This window comes from Protopterus annectens, chromosome 1.part0 (assembly GCF_019279795.1).
Source record: "Protopterus annectens isolate FY-2018-M chromosome 1.part0, PAN1.0, whole genome shotgun sequence".
Classification (NCBI taxonomy): Eukaryota; Metazoa; Chordata; order Ceratodontiformes; family Protopteridae; genus Protopterus; species Protopterus annectens.
The window spans coordinates 1,230,790,826-1,230,810,176 of NC_056725.1; positions in this window are offsets into that span (position 1 = coordinate 1,230,790,826).

Below are 19,351 nucleotides of genomic sequence, written 5' to 3' on the forward strand. Positions count from 1 at the left end.
CCTCTTTACAGTCCTTTCTGTACTGTAATGTGGGAACACTAAACATTTTTATAACAATGATTTCCTTTGTACAGTATAAATCCATTTACTTCTTGTAAGAATTTAGAGCTATCAGAACTGTATAGAAGCATAGTTACTGATGAAAATACTATACTGTATATACCTGTCTTGTAACTATGTTTGTTTTTCTGAAAAAAGTAACTGTTTTTCTAAGAACCATTTGAAATTTACTTGTTAATAAAAATTTACTCTGATGGAGCTTTTCTTCCCAGACCTTAGCTGAAAATGGGCTCTGCCGATTTCGACTTTCCCTGTCAACAAAAATAAAAAAGATAAACAAGTACAGAATGAGAAAGTGGAAAAACAAACAATGGTGGTATTAGTGGTAGAATGAGTGATAACTTGGAATGTATCATGCGTCACCAGGAAGTGATCACAAAAAAGTTTATCTTTGGACTCGATAGCAGTTAAGTATGAAGAACAAGAAAAGTAGATCTGAAGATAGGATTTAGGAGTTATGGATCTGACATAAAGGGGAGGAACCAATATATTTTATAGAACAATAGTTTAAACAAACAGCTGTTGACACACACCTTGTTTAGAATGGTAAGTGGATCAGGTCCATCACACAGAAAAAATACATGCAGGTGAGGCTAGACCAAGGTATTTCTTGGTGATGCTCCATAGCTTTAGATGTAAACAATGACTGGTCTGACAAGCAGCACTAAGCAGAGGCTTTCTGATGGTTGGATGCCAAGTAAAAATTCTTCAAGATTTCTCCCCTCTTATACATATGAAAGAAGAGCAGTACTCACATCAGCATTATGGACCTTGAGGCAAGACAGGGCAGCTGTACAATTTGGGCACCCAATAACAACAATAAAGGTAATATGGCAAGGAAGACCATGGTGTGCAGCAGCACTAAACAAAACTATGATACTGCACAGGGAAATTGTGCAAGTGATAGCCCTGTATGTGCTTCTAAACAGACAAATAAGTAAGGGAAAGACATTTTTGGAAAGCAAATACTAGACATGGAGGAATTGGGGGGCAACAACAGAAGCAAGTCTGTGCGGTAGAAGAAATGGAAACTGCTATGAGTGGTTATACACTGGCTTCTGTGAAATAACATTGAGAGAGTGAGAAATGGTGTGAGACAGGAGGCTACAGAAACTAGATATCCCAAAGGCACATGACAGTGACAGTTATAGTTTAAACCTGACACGTGACAATGCTAACCAAGACCAGTCTGTAAGAGTCAGGTCACTCCTGAAAGACAGAAATCAGTGTAGGGGTTTGCATGTTTTGGAAGATTTATTATGTAATAAGATTTGAAAGGACAGACAAGTGGAAGGACAGAGGGTGGGAAGAGATGAAAAAGAAAATAAAAGGCTGATAAAGCAATGAGGAAAGCCCTACAGACAAAATGGATTAGAAAAGTATTAAGATGGGGTCAGTCTGTGAAATGTAGGAACTCCAGTGGCTCAAAGGTCCATTTCACTGAGGTGTGGTTGGTGTTTGAAAATCTTACCATGTACATTGATCGCAAGTATTTTCTATTAAGTTGTCTCTCCACTCTCTGCACAAGGAAACTGGTAACTTCAGCTGATGATTCATTAAGAAGGAAAACTGGAAGAATTTGGAATGAAGGAAGTGTCATGTGTGTCTAGCTTCAGTAAATGCAAAGATAGAAGAAAAAGCTGTGAGGGGGATGAAATAAGAGTACTGTATCTGAACAGGTGTACACTGGGTGGTTTTCCAGCAACCAAAGGTAATGACTTTCTTGTTTTGTCCTGCTACCAAAAGATAAAACCTTTTTTAAATGCACATGTGATAAATTATTTTTATGGAGAATAATTGGGTTGCTTTGTGTTGTATTACTGAGAGCTGGGAGGGAGGGAGAGTGTGATATCATCCAAATAGTGAACTAAGTCTGCTAACTCTGTGGACTTGAACTATGAAAAGAATATGAAAGTGAAGGACGCAAAACATTATGGGACTTAGATAATATAGACTGTTAGTGAAAAAAACTGCAGGGAATGGAAAAGATATAATTTGTGATTTTTTCCAAATGTTTGGAGTTTGGAAATTTCTTCCAGGTTAAATGAGGTCATGGCAGAGGAATTGATTAATTGTCTTAATGCCAGTTCAAATGTTGTAGGTTTCTTATGTTTAAGGGAGGCGCTCCTATATAACTGTGGACATTTGCATGTATTGCTTTCTACACATTGCATAGGACTGCTTAAGTAATATGTAAAAAAGCAGCATTACATAGGAATGCTTATTCTAACTGATTTAAATGTGGGAATGTCTTCTTGAGCCGTGTTTCTGATGTTTATTATCTACCGTTATATATACGTGTGGAAATATGACTGTTGTACTGTACAAATGCCACATTTGCACAATGTTACATGGCAGGAACACAGGTGGGGATAATTTAAATTTAGAGTATAAGGAGAACCAACATGTTTTTTTATTGAGACTCTTAAAAAAGCTGTTTAAAGATTTATTTATGGGCATTTAGTTACTGAAGGGTGAAGTAAGCAGTTTCCATAGTTAAGGGAAATAAAGTATGTCATTGGTTTAAAGAAAGAAAGGGCTATTTATCACCATCATAAAGTTAAAAGGATTTTTGTTTAGAAGTGGTAAACTTGGCCGGGGGGAGTTGGGGGTTGAAGGCATCCTGAATATAAATGGATGATGTTTAGTGTAAAATCGAAGGTAAAGTAGAAAATTAGGGAGGGTTAATATATGAGTTATTTATCAGAGGGTGAGAAGTTGGAAAATGATGATAAAAGCATTAGGTTATGGGTTAGTGAGTTATAGTGTAAGTGATCCAACCTTAAAAGGCTATCTGTAGTATCTTACAAAAATGTGAGTGGTTAAGGTCTATGGCCTTGTATGGCACAGCATGGTAGGTATTGTACTTTGTTTCTATGGTAGGTAAAACAAGGTACAGTGAAGAGGGGGATATACCCATTAAGATGGAAGATGTGTGCAGAACATGTAATATTCCGTGGGAAGTAAGGAAGGGGGAAGTGTGTAAAAGTGAACTCTGGAAATGAGTTGGATAAACAATGGGGGAGGAGAAGACATATGCTAAACAAGTAGTGTATAAGTGAAAATATTAAGTGTTTGTCAACAATGGAAGGGAAAAGGAGAAGGTATGTGGAACCTTAGGATGATTATACGGAGGTCATACTAGGTGTCTATTACCTGGATGGTGACTGAATGCGGTTGACATTTATCTCTGCCTGGGGGAGTGCGGGAGTATATGTAATAATGTTTCACCAATCCAGGGGTCTACAATACCTAGTTGCAAAGGTGAAGCAGTGAAGTGCACAATCAATGGGGTAGAGGCTGATGGGGGTCTACCAGAAATTTGAGAGGAATGGGTAATCCAATTAAAAGAGAAAGTTATTTGAAAGGACTGGGAATAGGGGTTAAACATGTATTCATTGTGTATACAATGAGAAAGAGAGAAGTGAGAACATTTGAAAGAAGAGGATATGGTTGGCATGGATGACTTGTGTAAATGATGAGGGCAGAAAGGAGGTATGATTTCATTTTGGAAAATATAGACTTGAATAAGTCATCTCTGTGTGGAAAAGAAGGATGGCAGATGGTTTTGGGGTGATGGATGGGGACCAAAAAGAAATGGTTAAGACAATGTACTGTAGACTGAATGAGGACAGGAAAGAGTTTCTCTAGAATTACTTGGGGAAAACTGAGAGGGTGAAGGAAGAGGGTGATTAGATATTGTTAAGAAGATGCTATGATACAACACTTGAGGAAGAGAATGATAAACTTTTTTATGTATGTGATTTTCATGAGGTGTATTAGAGAGTTTTTAAGAAGGGTATGGATACACTATTGATTGAATGTTTAGCAAATGAAGAAGGAGACCAAGGATGGGTTTACCTTTATGAAAAATGAGGAAAAACGTGAACAGAGTAGATACAATATTGGTACATACAGAGATGGTGGAGGTGACTGATGAGATTAGGTTCACAAGGAAAACGTTTTCAGATCGTTCTATGGTTATTACATGAAGTTTGGGTAGACAGGAGATAGAATCCAAGTCATTGGTGTGAGGTGGTACAGGTAAGATGGCTACAAAATATGGAAGGTAGGTGATCTGGGAAAATAGAAGTGAGAAAAAGCAAACTGATTAGGAGGAGTAGAAGGAATTATGATGGTGTATAGGGGGATGATTACGAAAAAAGAGAGGGAAATAAAAATGGAGAGGGAAAGAAAAGTGAAGGAATGAAAAACAGTTTAAGGAAATTATAAAATATATAAAATGGATGAGGAATTTATTGAAAGGAGACATACAAATGCTAAAGGAGGAATAATGAGCTTTATGTATCATAGATGGAGACAAACATACCCAGAAAGTGAGCAAGATGGTGACAGTAGGTAGGGGTTGATTTAAAAGTACTCTGTTGGAAGTTAAAGGTTCAGAAAAGAAAAGCATAGATAGCTACAGTAAGAATGGTAGAAGTGCAGAGGATAAACGTGAGTGAAGTCATAAGAAAGGTAGGAATCATGTGATTTACCAAAGACAATTTCATTTTATGCTGAAAACCACTTTCAATGAACACCAAACAAAAACTTTTTTAGAAGGGGAACCCCCACAAAACCCCTATGTTAGGGAAACCCTTCACTCCTCATTATATATATATATATATATATATATATATATATATATATATATATATATATATATAAACTTCACTATTACATAATTGAATTGATTAAAGTATAAGGAATTAGAGGAGAGGATGAGGGAAGCTTTGAGGAGGAGAAGAAGAAGAGGGAGGAGGAAGAAGGGAAGTAATGCAAGAAAGTCAAGGATAGATGGATTGAATGAGTATTACGGTTGATAGGTCAGGGTACATAGGGCATTTGGGAAGCTAGGGCAGAAAAGACAATGGAGTAATTAAGGGACATGGGAGGGGAAATGAGGTTTAGTGTAGGGCTAATTTTTGGAAAGAGGGCTCTCCTTATGTTCAATAAATTCATTCTATGAGTGACACATTACTGATCTTTGAATATCAAGAATCATAACTCAAAAAACGTAAGTGAAAAAAAAATTTGTAGGGGCAAGCCTCCTACACCACCTCATGTGGAGGGCTTTGCCTCCACAAATCCATAACTTATTCATGACAACTCCATAGTAGCACCAGAGTGGGAAAAGTGAAAACTAAAAGCACTGCAATGCACCACAAGCTCTTATAAGTGTATGCAGCATCAACAAACCACAGTTAAAATACAATGATTTAAAGTCGCTCAACAAACCAGGTCCCTACTAGATCGATGAAAAATCAAAACCGTGAACAGCTTAGAAGTCGAAAATGCCATTCTTCATAATCGCTATTGTGAGATTGTGGTACAGTGAACATAGGAAAAGTTGCCCTTTCCTCACTGTAGTGCAATTTCGGAGTTGGAATATATATATTTGGTGGGGGTGGGGTGGGGGGCACAGCCCCCCACAATAGCGATTTCAATTTCCTGCATTTCAGCTCATCTGAGCGTTCGAGATTTTGAAATTTCGTCTATATAATATAGACCCAACAAACCTACTTTCATCTGCATGTATGCATGCCAGGAGTGTATCTTGGTAGTGGCTGGTAGGGAATCCCAGTGCAGTCTTCTTGGAATATGCACTGCAGGATTTTGTCTAGATGGTACAGAACACCAGTAGGAGTGAATTTGGAGTGACATGAAAGTGATGATGGATGATGAAGGTGTGATACACTAGGGACTGATCAGTTGTATATGTGGTGGTACTATTCTGAGGTAAAGGGGGAAGCGGGAGATGGGAACCATGTGAATAATGACTTACAAAATAGAGATTGATTGAAGTTATGTTTTTTTTTTCCCCTCAGGTAGAACGCAAGCAGAATGGATGGGGAAAGGGAGCAGAATGCCAGTCTAATTGGTCACAAGAGGTTTGAAGAGAGAGAGATCCAGCTAGAATGGATGGGGAGATTAAAGGCTTTGGGGAACACAGAGTTAGAAATGGGGTGAAGAGGTGTGGTAAGGTTCAAGAAGATTTAATGGTCCAAAAGCAAATGACAAAAAGGGGAGAAAAGACAGAAAGTGAGTGGGGAGGAAGGAAATGCTGTAGGGGAAGTAGAGGTGTTGTTAGAATAAATGGAGTCTTGAGGAAGGAAAGATAGGAGTGCTGGGATGTGTTCTGTTGTCATTAAATAGCTAGGGAAACAAGAAGGTTATAAGGGTGGGGACATTAGAAACCCACTTTCTGTGGCTTTCAAAAGACAATAGAGATTTTTACATTAACATAGAGGAAGGGGGACTATGGGTTAAGAGATATTAGGCTACACATCTTTTGAAAAAATTGCAAATAAGGGGGTAGGTAGGGCTTAGAAACACTTAGAAGGTTTTACAGTAGGGAGTTTCAGAGTGCAGGCTTTTGACAGGGTTGCTAAGAATTTTGGTCTTTTAGAAATGGTATAGATGTTATATGAATACATATGATTTATAACAAATTGATTTTTCTTTTGTACTTATACAAATCGCTGTGTCATTCAAAATAAAATAAAAACAATGAAAGAAAAAATATCTTTAACAGAACCATTATGAAAGTCAGTTCCTTTGTACAAATGCTTAGCTTAATTTGTTATTTACTACATGGTTTATATTGTTCTATAATAGTTTCAGATACTGTTCAAATAACTTTGCATTCTGTTCACTTTACATCTTTCTCTCATAAAGTATATTGTGCTCTGAGAATTTACATAAAGAAGCATTTGTCTATCAGTGTATTACTTTACTTATATTCTTGTCAGTCTGTTAGCAAAATGAGGTGTCCTTCTCTCATCTGGAATGCTTTGATCCAACTGTCCATATGTACAACAAGCTGCATCAGAGTCCTCCAAACAAAATTTTGTTTTAAATTGCTTGATCCTTGCCAAAAACACCACTAACTTTAATTAGACTTGACTAACTGAAAACAAATGAAAAAAATTAGTTATCCCATGATTGCACTGCTGTGCAAACTCCTTCTGAATTATATCTGACTTGTACCCCTTTGAAGAGGAGCTCATTGCTACGTACATAAAAGTCTGTGCTTGACCTCTTGAATCTGATGCCTCCATTGTTGCTCTAGAAAGCAATAAGGCTTGGATTTCACTGGATGACATATTTTGTATATTTTCTCCATATACTCTTAGTATTTGTTTTTTAGGAATACTACAGGTGTCACTGGCCATGCTAACTACTGCAACAATGCACCATGGAACTGCTCCACAGGAAGTAGTTCAACAAATTATTAGTTTGCAGTTGCATTAACAGAGTTCAGATTTAGCTCATTCTTGATTTATATATCTTAAAGTTTTGCTTCTGGATTTACATTTTTTCATGGGTACTTCTCTCTTTATGCAAATATCTATTTTGTTTATTTATTTATGTTTATATGTGACCCATTTCAATAGAAGGTCAGGGAAAAATGCATAAAATGAAGAGACATATAAATACAGTAAAACCATCACAATAAGATAACAGTAAGATAAATTCATGTAATAGTAAAATATTTGAACTTTGATGCGCATACTCCACCCAGGAACTTGCCTGGATGACTTCCATTGTTTTCTATATATGTATTTACCTTATTTTGTGTTTTGGATAAAAAAAAACATGGATTATGTATCAGGTCATCTAATGGTGCAAACAGGAAAATTACTAATGAATGACTGAATATGCTTCAGTGACCCAGGCTGATGCAGCACCAGGTTAAGAATGACTGCTGACTACACAGGCAATACTTGAAGCAATCATTCTGATATGATTTACAAATCATTCTGTGCTGACACACCAGAAGATGGCATTACCTACCTCATCCCTGCCAAATGTAAAACTATCTGAACTTTTCTCATGTGATTCCACATAAAGTCTGCTTTGAACACAGTGTTACATATCTGCCTATAGCTCATAATTCTTCCCAAAGAATACGTGATGGCCCACAAAGCCACAATGTTTACAGTTATTTTTAATTTCTAACAGACAATTAATGAGACAGAAGTAATTACATTACACAAATCATCTCTATGGCCTGCATAGGTATTCCTTGATATCTGTTGCCTGACAATGATTCTTAGTTAACAGCCAGGCAGGGATTCATGCACAACCCCTTCTCAGCTGTACACTGCTAAATATCAAGCAGCTAGTAGAGACACAGCGCATAGCTGCTCAGATATTTAGGTGTGCTTACATAACAATGGTAGTCCAAGTAAAGGACTGTCTTGTAAATTAGTGGAACCATGTTATATGGAGAAAAAGCATCAGGCAGGTGCAATGGAGTAGTGGAGCCCTGCTAGCCAGTGCCCATGAACAGAGTGTCTGACATCACAGTAAAGGCAGACGAATATAAGGAGTATGCCTGAGGCTACGCATGCTCATGAGCACGCAATAAAGTGACACATTCTGGCTAAACGTGCGATGGCAGATAGCCCTAGGAGGAAAAGCAGAGCAAGGTGCCATCCCAGCTCATAAACATGGATAAAAGGGGAGACGGGAATGTTAGAAATGCAGAATTGGAAGCAGAAACAAACAGGTGGGATGGAAGAAGGATTTTGGGGGGGGGAGACTTCAATTTGTAATATGAGAAGATGAAGGGTAGTTGGGGAATGTAATGAAAAATTATTGTAAGAGGGACAAAGGAAGAAGGGAAAGTTGTAAGGCATGCAAACAACTATAAAATACAGACCCAGACATACAAGGATAGTATTGCCACAAAAAGGCAGAGACAGCAAAGGCTGGACACAGACATAGACAAGGAAGACACCTAGTGATAGGAAGGGTCAGACAACAGACTGAGTTTGAGCAATAGCACATTAAGCAATAGAACAATAAGATGGCTGAATTGGGCATGGCAGATGAAGACCAGGCCAACCAAGAGGCCAAACCACACAGATATCAGTCACATTTTGGCTGACATCTACTGTAAGCTGCATCTTTGGTGGGCTGACACCAGAGATTGCTAGTCAAGTGACTAGGCCAGCTGCACCAGGAGGCACTCCATGTGGTGAGGTGTATATCCAGCTGTCAGTATACCTGAAATGGTATCAGCTTTGTTACTGCCAAATGGAGACCACAAGGGACCCCTTGGGGCCACTACCATCAGAGAAGCATCTACCCAACCCTACTGCACCCCATCACCAAGGTTCACAGAGGCCACCAGTGAACCCTCCAGGTCTTCATCAGAGTGACCTCTGTCCCCCTGCCTAGAGGTGGACCTGATGACTACTGGTGACCTAGTACTAGAGGTGTCTCCAAGTAAGGCCAAGGTGACCAGTACTCCTCCTCCTCTGTCACAGCCACAACTGGACTTGTAGAAAGAAGAACCAGAACACATTAGTACACACATATGTTACACATACAAATGCAGCTGCACAGTGCAGTATTGTGCATAGCAGATGAAGCCCACTGCTAGGAGAGGTTGTCTTACCTACTTGACATCCCTCCCTGTTGCCTGGCTGTTCCTTGGCCACTGTAAAACAAAGTGGAAAGAACTCAGTCCTCTTCTGGATTTGTTAACAGAACAGACAAACACAAATCAAAAGTCAAATCTTACAGTAAAAGTTTCTCCCTAATCTTGGCCTCTCACTGTCAAAGCAGGTCTGGGTGACATAAAAGCAGGTTGCTGTAATGAGGATTGCTTTCCTCATCAGAAATGGTTATTCCTGTGGTATCATTCACAACCCTAGTAAGTTCATGCCAGGCATCCAGCTTTGCAAGTAGCCATTATAATGGTTCAGTAAGCACTGCTCAAAGTCTGTTAAGCACTGCTTGAAGTCTCTGTGGAGGAAGAACAAGAAACTCTTGTTCTCTCTCAGACAAACAGCTCTGCTGTTATCAATACCTGAAGAAGCCATTCCATTCACATTGGTTCAGCTGAAGAGCAGAATGGTACCTCTTTGTACACAAATACATGATTGGATATCACATGATTCAGATAGTAGTGTAGTAATGTGGTGTTATCAAAAGCCTCCCTAGTGAACAGCTGTGGCACTATATGGTACACAGGCACCATGCCCGAGCGCAGTGTGCAGATATGTTATTACCCCCAGGACAAGCAGGGCAGTGCTGGTCAGTGCAGCTAGCACATTACAGTATGGTACAGATTCAGAGACAGCCACACTAAATTTCCTCTTAGCATAGCCACCATGCTAACAGCCCTTCTTCAAGAAATATAAAGTGGAGGCACCATTTTGAGTGCAACTGCATTAAGATGAGCAACTGTAGAGTAAGGAATTCATACACTAAGCTTTGGACTTTTAAATGTTCATACAAAGGGAAGACAAAATGCCTACTAGTGCATGTAATGCACCTCTGTATTGTACTCAATAGCCACAGTTGATGAGACCAATAGGGATATAGAGGAAGTGACTGTATGTCAGTGTGGGAACACAACTAAATTGCATGGCACTGTCATTTACAATTGTACAAGGAGGAACACCATGGGAGGGAGGGATGGTCATGCCATACAGGACATAATGGCCCCTATAAATAAGGTGAAGTATGGCAATGTATTCTGAGGGAGGGAGGGATAGGCAAAGCACTACAGATATTCAAAATGCTGATGTAGGAAAATGAGTGCAGGAAAGTGTGAGAATGCTCACAGCGATAAATGTTATAAGTGGTCACCAAATAGGGAGGGAACAGTGCACATACATTTCGGACATCTGCAAAGGGCCATGCACACACTGATTGTATAACCCACTGCTGTAGACATCATGCCATGGACCATGAGAGAGAGACAGTGCCTGGAAATGTCCGCCACTCTGAAGACTGAGGTGCTACTGAAGGCCATTTCATACATGTCCTGCACATCATGGACAAGGTTTATCAGGACTAGGTGTGGTAGAATGTGGTGCAGGACATCATCACTGTGGGAGGCCATAACAGGACTCTGCAACAGGCTTAACAAAGGAAATCTGGTATATCATATTTCAAGCAAATGGCATGGGACATTATCAAAGACATGGTCACCACAAGAGGCAGATCACAACACAGAAGCTACTCAGTGAGATGGAGACATTCCTGGTGTTCCTCTTTGTGATGGGGAGAGTACCACCCTGGTGGTAGCTAAGATTTGAAAGCTGGGCCAACGAGTACCACCTAAGTGTATTTAGGGGATGCACTAGGAGAGTAATAACCTTTACATTTATGTACTGTTCAGAGCACTGCATGTGTGGCAGGACATACTGAGCAAGAAACATATGCATCTGTACCCTCCAGATACCTCTTTGCTTCAAATAAATTGTCTTTTGATATGTGAATGTTTAATAAAGGGATGTATAAAACATGACATTTTGAAACACCTGACAAATTAATGTGTGTACATGTCCATATAGTCCTTATACATATTGTGTCACTTACTACAATACCTGTCTTGTTGGATTAGATATATATATTTCTATGCCACCACAGGTATCTTGTCATTATGGTTTTACAGGATCTACCAGTGAGAGGTCCAGCACAAGGGGACAGCATATGGCCAATGATAGCAAATTATCTGTGGCTGCCAACAATGACCAAATGCACATGGCATAGTCTGATGACACAGTAGCACTGCCAACAACACTAACATGGAATGGCTGACACAAATCTCCCACATACTATGCCCCTGTGGAGGGATAGACAGAACTCCTAGCCTCGACACTGTTGGGCTGATGTCCTGTGAATGTGAGTCCTACCTAGGCTACACAGGTGTCTCCTGTCCAGACAGCATCTGAGACCTGTACTGCCTCTGTCATGTGCATACACCCCATGCAGGACAGGCATGACAGTCTGTGGTGCTGCATTGACTTCAGGTATGCTCCTGTCCCGGTAGCAACATGTGACAATAATAATCAGATGTGCAGATCAGAGATCCAGGCACAGATAAATGCTACCTACAGCACTGTGAAGATGGTTAGTATGCTGCATTGCCTTTGTGGCAATGCACAACACCTAGCAATACTGCAACCACGACCAGTATAATAATAGAAAAATATATTTTAATGAAAATAATATCTGATAACATTAAGTAAACACTTTCATCCTAGAAGACTTCTCCACACTGAATGAAATACAACAAATGACACAATTTGTATCATAGCATCACGCCTTCAGTTAATTAATTAATGTCTAACCCTTTCTCCTTTTAAAAACACTTTAAAATTTTCCTTGCCATTAAGACCTAGAGGGTTGCAAACATCTAATCTAATCTGCCAGCAGTATTCCCTCCAGTATAACTCATCATCAGTATCAAATCTACTCATAATTTTTTTTAACTGATTTAAAACGAAAAATGCAAAATTAGACTTACATTTTCCTTTAGAATAATGTTTACTCAAAGCATTATTACTATCACCTATCTCAATAGCATGCACAAGTTCATATATTCTTTGATAAACTTCTCTAGTTGTCTTGCCTATATAATATGCTAGGCAGGACAAACAAATCACTAAAAATACCACATACCTAGATTTGCAGGAGAAATAACCCAGAACATAAACTTTTTTTGTCTCTAATAATCACATATGTCTCAACAACTTTTAAATACTGGCAATAATTGCAACTAAAACATTTGAACCTTCCTTTTTTGTTACTTATTTCTTTTAATTATCCTAACTTAGGCTGTAACTTCTCTTTTAACCTTCACCCTCTTTTGCTTACAAAAATTGGTTCATCTCCTATTTTCGTAACCTCTGAAAAACTACTTAAGATCTTCCAATTTTCTTTGATAATATTTTTTATGTTGCTTTCATCTAAAGAAAATTGTACTGACATTCATGAATTCTTAAAAGAAGAGGTGAGTTTATGTCATAGGATAATAGGATCATAGGAGGATAATAGGATCATAGGAGGTTACTAGGCTAAGGGCCCTTACAAGCATAGCCAACTTTGACGCTTTTTTTCACGATCAGCACCTATAATCCCTGTCCAAGAGGGACATAGGTGTAACCCCTGGGGTGAACTTACAATTAGCCATCCAGTTGTCCAGATTGCATTTGAAGAGGGACAATGAGGTGTTCTGCTTGACATGAAGTGGGAGTCTGTTCCAAAGGTGTGGTAACATCTAGGAGACAAATCTGTCCCTCCAGCAGGTTCCATGAATGTCACATACTGGGTTAAGGCCATTAGAGAAAGTAACCTGTGTACCATTTGACTTATGGATATGCAGCATTTCCAGTAAAGCAGGGTCGAAGATTGCCTTATATGCACGGCAGAGATTGCCTCTGAGCAGTCTGTATGAAACAGAATAAAGTGACAGTAATTTCAGATGATCTTCATAGGACAGATGCTGAAGACCTTGAATTTTCCTTGTGAGGAACCTTTGTGGCCTTTCCAATTACTGCAAGTGCTAGGAAAGGTATATACCAAAAGGGGCATTGTACTCAATTATTGGCCTGATAAGGGAAGAGTACAGAGAAGTTATAATTTCTTTTTTTTCTGGAGACAATGCCCTTACAGATGAGATGAGGATTATAGAATTCCCTTCTTACCACTGTGGAGACCTGGTGATCAAAGTTAAGGTTGCTGTCAATCTGTGTGCTCAGGTCCCTCACCACTGAGTGCATACCTAGGGTGTTGTTATTGATGTGGTAGTTAGCAAGAACATCACTCTTACCAAAAGGGATGATAATACATTTATTTGCATTGAGTTTAAGACCATGACTTTGGCACCAGTCATTTGTTTGTATAAGACCCTCTTGTAGGATGTTGACATCATTTAGAGATTCTATGACTGCTCCCAGTTTGCAGTCATCAGCAAACTTTGTCAGCCACAGACTTTTAGTTTTAGCTTACACTTCAGAGAAATAGATTCCAATCAGTAGAGGTCCCAGGACTGATCCCTGTGAAACACCACTGGTTACAGGTGTGCTGCTGGAGGTGGATTCCCCTATTTTGACTATATGGGGTCTATCAGTGAGACAGTTAGTGACCCATCTAATGATAAATGGTTGATACATAGCTGGGTGAGTTTGTCAATTATGCCTGAGAGGGGGATATTGTCAAAAGCCTTGGCTAAGTCTAGGTAGGCTGTATGCACAGATTTCCCCTCATCAAGGGCCTTGGTGACTGCCTCAAAGAAGTCCACCAGGTTTAATAGGCATGATCTCACTTTGACAAATCCAAATTGAGTAGTGTCAAGTGTTTGGTGGTTACCAACGTCTTTAATGATAAAATCCATGATGATTCTCTCCATGGCCTTGCAGATAAGGCTAGCCAGGCTAATAGGTCTATAGTTCCCGGGGTCAGTAGAAGCACCACCTTTGTGCAAGGGGATAATGGTGGCCTTTTTCCATTCAGTGGGGATGAAGCCAGTACTTAGACTATGATTGAAAAGAGTACCTAATGGCGTTGCTAATTATTTTTTGAGCTCATGTAGGACGCAGCCTGGGATGTTATCATGTCCCATGGATGCTGTGTTTTTTACCATAGCGAGGGCATTCATGATCTGCTTTTTAGAGCTACAGGGTAGAGGACAGGTGATAGAGATGTCCTGGGGTAAGTATAATGGGGGAAAGGGGAGTGATGTTTTCACAGAACCTGCTGGCTCACCAGTTAGCAATATCCACAGGCTCAGTATACTGAATGTGGTACCATTAACTACCAGTTCTGCACAGATCTGGGCCTTTCCTTTTAGGTTACAAATGTAACTAAAGAATGCCTTATGGCTGTCTTTAGTTGAGGAAGTTAATTTGAATTCATAGCTAGCTTTGGGGGACTTCACAAGGAGTCTTATTTGCTTGTTTAAGCTGAGGAGGGAGTGTTTCCAGTTTAGGGCTTGCTCTTAGACAGCAATTTCTTTATCTTATTGTAAAGCCTGTGAATGGCAGTTGCCCACCAGACAGGTTTGTTCTTCCTTGAGAAGCTTGTTTTGGTCCTATCAGGTATGGCTGCTTCAATGCAGTTGTTCAGGTATTTGTATAAATAATTTGTGTAGGACTCAGTATAGTTGCCAGTTCCATTTGAGTGAGGAGATGCAGTGAAGCTATTTATACCATCCGGTAAGAGGTTATAATCTGCTTTGGAGACGTTTTTTAGTTTATTTTGTGCTATGGGGGGTCAAGTGTGAAAGTAACTTCAAATGAGACTGATTTGTGGTCAGATCTCACCAGGGAAGACCTCACAACGGGGGTGCTGCAGTGGTCTCCCATATTGGTAGCCACCAGATCCAAAATGATGGCACCCCTTGTAGGGTGTCAACTAGCTGGTCCAGGGCTTTGGAGTTAATGAAGTCGAGGAACTTTTGGGCAAGTGAGTTTCTGTATGAGTAATTTCCTCCAGTCAATGGGTAGGTAATTAAAGTTATCTAAAACCATGGTGTTCATATGTATCTTGATAGACTCAAGTATATCTAAATAGGCAGAATGGGTGTCCTGATTTATGGAGGGGGTCCTGTAGTTTCAATGACTTGGATAGGTGTCCTACCAACAGTTAATTGCACCTGAAGTATCTCCAGGGAATCATGCTGTCTAACTAATCTGGAGGTGTATTTATCTTTAATGAATATTGATACACCACCTCCTTTAGTTTTCACACCTTCAGCTTGTGGTCTGAACATGTGGAAGGAGATGTAGCCCAGTATGGCTGGGGTGCTCACCACAGCCTTGAACTAGGTCTCTGTGATTGCACAAATGTCTATGTCTTCCAAGGTGCGGACTGCTGATTGCAGGAGGATATCCTGAAAAAATGGTCAAAAAAAGTTTTGATGTGGTTATGATAAAAAGAAAGGGAAACGTTAATGGTTGTGTACATAACTGAAAAACGCCTTATGGTTAACCTTAGCCTGGGAAGCTATTTTTGTCTTGAAGTTGACTTTGGTGAACTGGGTTGCTTGTTGAGACTGATGAGAGAGAATTTTGTCTTTTGTGCATAGCCTTTCTTGTTCTTAGACAGGATTGTCTTTCTTTTGTTGTATAACCTCTTTATTTTGGAGATCCACCAAGGGGGCTTGTTTTTGGAGTTTGTTCAAAGTTTAATTTGGTTTGGTACTGCTATTTTTATGTTGTTATGTGCATGCTTCTACAGGTTTTTTGTAAACACTTCCACATAGACCACCATGTTTTCTGAGTTTCGAGGGATTGGAATTTAGCTATGTCATTACTTAATAGAAGGTAGTTAACCTTGGAAAAATTCTTAAAGGTTCTGGGGTTTGCTAGCAGTTCATCCTTTATACTTATTTCAAGGATGACCACTTTGTGATCTGATCTGACCAGTGAGGACATTACATAAGGGGAGGGGGGGATGCAATGTTCCCTCAAATTTCTAAGTACCAGGTCCAGGATGTTTGCACTCCTTAGTAGGTGTGCAGACTAGCTATTCCAGGGTGTTTGACAAAATCCAGAAATCTTTGAGCCTGCACATTAGTGGCTGTGTATGTATCTCAATTTATGGTGGGATAGCTGAAATCACCCATGAATATGATGTTGGGCAGAATTATTGTCTGACCATTCTTGAGGTGTGCTTAATTTTTATGTACCTTGATACACTTCCACCTCCTGTCTCTTCTTGTGTGGTAGCTAGTCTAAATTTGTGGAAGGCATGATACTATTGGACTGCCAGGGTGCCTTCCACTGGTTTAAACAATGTCTAAGCAACTGCACAGATGTTAACACTCTCCAGGGTGAGGAGCACTTCCAGGGAGTGGAGCTTCTTGTTGAGCAGTAACCACTTTTGTTTATCTTGAGTAAAATTTACTATTTTGGAAGGTTTATCAGGTTGGCATTGCTTACAAAAGGTACTCTAGGGGTGAATAATGTTTTTGCCAGTATCCAAAAACTTAGTGAGGACAGATGCATACCATCCCTAGCAAAGCGGCATGGTCTGGCGATCATGTCCTCCAAAAATGACAAATATTGGACCATCTTAGAACGACACTAGTAACTAAGCTACTTGTTAAAGGAAATCAGCTTCTATTTATATTGTGGCATCATCCTTGGAGAAGGTAGAATGCTGCTCAATGCTAGGCTCATACCAATCTGGGATACATAATCTGAAAGCTCCATCATGTCTCTCTTCATATAGTCTAGGGAGGTATATCTCAGGCCACTAACACCCCCATGGACTATGACAGTCATACTGGAACTTATGGTTCAATGTCCTGAGAGCGCATGTGATCTGGCAGACTCTATCATCTGAAAGACATCTGACCATGACTGTGAGATCTGAATAAGCACATATAATCTCTTTCTATTTGTTGTTATTATGCTGAGTATTAAAATCCTATGTTTTTAGTCATGGTGGTGTTTTTTATTTGGTGGATTATTCTTGTCAAGAACTGACCTTTGGCTGCCTGACTTACTTATTTATTCATTCTCCTTGCTAAGCCTGGTAATTGGGACATCAGTGTGTCTCACAACTGAGTCTCCAATGACTGACATATTGGGTGAACTGGTAATTTGCCTTAAAGGCTTAGAAGTTGAGACATTACAAGATGTGGATGTATGTGTCCTGGGGAGAGTTGTCTTTGTAGAGTGTTTGAAAGGTTGCAGAGGGCAGCATATGGGAGGCCTTTGAGGTTTGGGTAGATTGTATTTAAGAGCCTCAACACATGTGAGTTTATGTATCTGATCCATAGTAGGTGTAGTATGTGTGTGTGTGTGTGTGTGTGTGTGTGTGTGTGTGTGTGTGTGTGTGTGTGTGTGTGTGTGTGTGTGTCTGTTACTGGCAACCTATTTGGAGATATCATTATCTGTATGTGAGAGCTTTGCCTTCAAAGGCATAGTGTAATTACATTTCTCACATACTATGTCAGTCTGCTTAAGAATACGGTGATTGTCAGTAAACATGAGACAATTGCCACATTGTATCTGGATGGACATTTCTACCAGGCTAGCTACAGAGACAGTAAGAAGGTGCACGTCCATGACTGAGGATCACCTTTTTTGCGATCTATGATAGGCGGTGTAATCAGGGTTTGGAGTTGGGTAGGGGTGGGGGGAGAGGTCTAGGATTGATCCAAAACAACACTCTTGGGGTTATGCTTCTCAGTGGGTAAACTAGCTGTTCTAAACTTAGCTGAGTATTGCATAAATACCAGAGGAAGTTTTATATGGAAAATTACAACTCTAGGTGCCTGTGTCTATACAGAGCACTGCAAACTACTGCTGCACAACTCAGCACATGTTATAGGAGATGGGTTAGAGAAGAATGCAATCAGAAAACAGTAAAAATGCAGTATAAATGTACTTAAGGCCCAGATCCTGCAGCAATTCACAATTCTCTCACTATTGTAAGTGATGCTGCAAGACAAAGATTCCCAGACTAAGTAAAATGTAAACAAATAATGCAGTAGTAATGTAATAAATGAGACTCAGATCCAGCAGCAATTCACAATGCTCTCACTATTAGGAATGGTACTACAATGCTAAAGTCCCCAGACCAAGTAAAATGTAACAGTAAAAAATGCAGTAGATATGTAATAAATGAGGCTCAGAGCCTGCAGCAATTTGTAATTCTCTCATTATTGTGAGTTATACTATAAGAACAAGGCCCCCAGACCAAATAAAATGCAAGCAGTAACAAAAAAAAAAAAAAAAACAAAAAAAAAAACAGAAGAAATGAAATAAATGAGACTTAGATTCTGCATCAATTTGCAATTCTCCCAGACCAAGTTAAAAATGCAAACAGTTGACTTTTGGTTAAAACAAGGAAAAATGCAGAAAAGAACAATAAGCAATTCTGATTAGCACTCTGAATATTGCAGTGTACACTAGTTGAAATTGAGATATGCCGCGGTGGTACGGAGGTAGCATTGTTACCTCACAGCAAGAGGTTCTCCCATTTGATTCTCGGCTTGGCTTGGGTGTGCCTTCTGTGTGGAGTCTGCATGTCCTCCCCATGGTTGGGTAGTGTTCGAAAGACATGCGTTCATAAATGGGAGTGCCTTTGTTGAAGGTTGAGCATCGAGCTGGCACCTCGGCGTTTCATAAAAATCTACTGCCAATCATTAGTGGACCGGAGTTCCGCTGTGGTGACCCCTTACCGGGAAAAGCCGAAAGACAAACAACACTAGTTGAAATTGAACGATATGAAACAGAAGCTAACTCAAGCTTTGAGAGTCTAATGGGAATGCCTTATCAGTTTGAGCTATCAGAGTCCAATAGAAATAGCACTGGGAGAGTCTTTCAAAAATGTAATTTACAGTAGGGGCACTCAGCTAAAAAGCCACCTAGTTAAAATACAACTGGAATTGGGTGGGCAGGTGGAAACAGTCCAAAACTCAATGCATTTAAACATTAGTTTTAAACTCAGTGTTCTTGTACCTAAAGGGGAATGTAGGTTAATACCTTAAATAAGAAAACTGTTTCTCAGCTTCACCCACTAATTT